The sequence below is a fragment of the Rutidosis leptorrhynchoides genome, chromosome 2, assembly GCF_046630445.1.
Source record: "Rutidosis leptorrhynchoides isolate AG116_Rl617_1_P2 chromosome 2, CSIRO_AGI_Rlap_v1, whole genome shotgun sequence".
Classification (NCBI taxonomy): Eukaryota; Viridiplantae; Streptophyta; class Magnoliopsida; order Asterales; family Asteraceae; genus Rutidosis; species Rutidosis leptorrhynchoides.
The window spans coordinates 186520601-186522290 of record NC_092334.1 but is presented as its reverse complement, the minus strand read 5'-3'; the positions used below and the strand labels follow the sequence as shown (position 1 = coordinate 186522290).

Sequence of the window (1690 nt, the reverse complement as noted above, 5' to 3'; positions counted from 1 at the left end):
TTGTGACGCCATTTTTTTTAGTACCTAATTAAGTAATTGCCATTTTCCGTTTAGAATTCCTTTTAAGCTTTAATACATTTAGACGAAAGTTTTAATTTTTAGTTTTTAGACTTTTAAGTTTCGACGCTTTACTTTTTTCCTATTTTTTTTCGACTCTTATTTTTCGACGCGCTTTTCTTTCTCATTTCTACGCTCTAGTTTTTAGGACATAGATTTTTATTTCAAAATTTCGACAAAAAATTATTGTAAGCGATTAAATTAATAGACATCCAAATTTTCTGTTTCGTAGTAATAGTTGGATTTGTTAGTGGCGAGTTGTAGGCTTCTGATTTAAAGGGTCCTGGCTACCTGCTGCATCTATTGGCTATTCGAAACGTGGGCAAAATCAGAAAAGTCTATTAATTTGATAACTTATATAATTTTTATCTTTATAACTAATAGGATATTCACTGAATGCACCGAGCAAAACGTTCACCACCTTTCATACGTTCACCACCTGTAACCCGATCAAGACATCTAGCCAATATTATCGCTGTTGATTTTTCTTTAGAATCATCATCTAGTCGAACAAGTACTCCAATTCGAATTTCCGATAATCCATTTTTTGAACCCGATTTCACAATTGAGAACCCGGAGGATATTCAAAGACAATTCCAAGATCCTGAACCAATAATCATTCCTCCTGAACCACAAACCGTTAAATCGGAATCTTCTAGTGATTCGAATACAACAATTTCAAATATGGAAATAACGGAACCTCTAAGTATGGAAGATCGAATGAGAGCCACACGCACGGGCCAAGGTCATGCCATTATTCAGCCAGACATTAATGCGCCAGATTATGAAATCAAAGGACAAATCCTACACATGGTAACTAATCAATGCCAATATAGTGGTACGCCAAAAGAAGATCCAAACGAACATCTTCGAACCTTTAATAGGATTTGTACTCTATTCAAAATCAGAGCAGTTGAGGATGAACAGATCTATCTCATGTTGTTTCCCTGGACTTTAAAGGGAGAAGCCAAAGATTGGTTAGAATCATTACCAGAAGGAGCGATTGACACATGGGATGTTTTAGTTGAGAAATTTCTTAAAAGATTCTTTCCGGCATCTAAAGCCGTAAGACTTCAAGGAGAAATTATTACGTTTGCGCAAAAGTCAAATGAAACATTATATGAAGCGTGGACAAGATTCAGAAAGTTGTTGAGAGGATGTCCTCAGCACGGTTTAGATACTTATCAAATAGTACAAATATTCTACCAAGGTGTCGACGTCACTACACGAAAAGACATCGACACAGCAGCTGGTGGTTCCATTATGAAGAAAACCGCAACTGAAGCTCACAAAATCATTGATAACACAGCCTTCCACTCGCATGAGTGGCACCAGGAAAAAAATATTTTTCATTCATCTAAAGTGGCTAGAGCCGATTCTAGCCATGACTTTGATTCCGTTTCTGCAAAAATAGATGCTTTCGAGAGACGAATGGAAAAGATGACTAAAGATATTCATGCAATACGAATCAGTTGTGAGCAATGCGGTGGACCACACTTAACGAAAGATTGTCACATTGAGCAAACAATGGAACAATGTGAGAATGTTTCCTACATGAACCAAAGGCTGGGAAATAATTATCAAAGTAATTATCAACCGCCAAGGCCAAACTTCAATCGAAATCAAAACATTC

At 36.5% G+C, this 1690-nt stretch overlaps 1 non-coding gene across 1 annotated transcript; it reads right to left on the bottom strand.

The window, feature by feature from the left end:
• Positions 1-1125: 1125 nt before the first annotated feature.
• Positions 1126-1232, bottom strand: LOC139894745 (small nucleolar RNA R71). Its single transcript, XR_011775230.1, has one exon. It is a non-coding gene; the product is annotated as a small nucleolar RNA R71 (small nucleolar RNA).
• Positions 1233-1690: the final 458 nt, after the last annotated feature.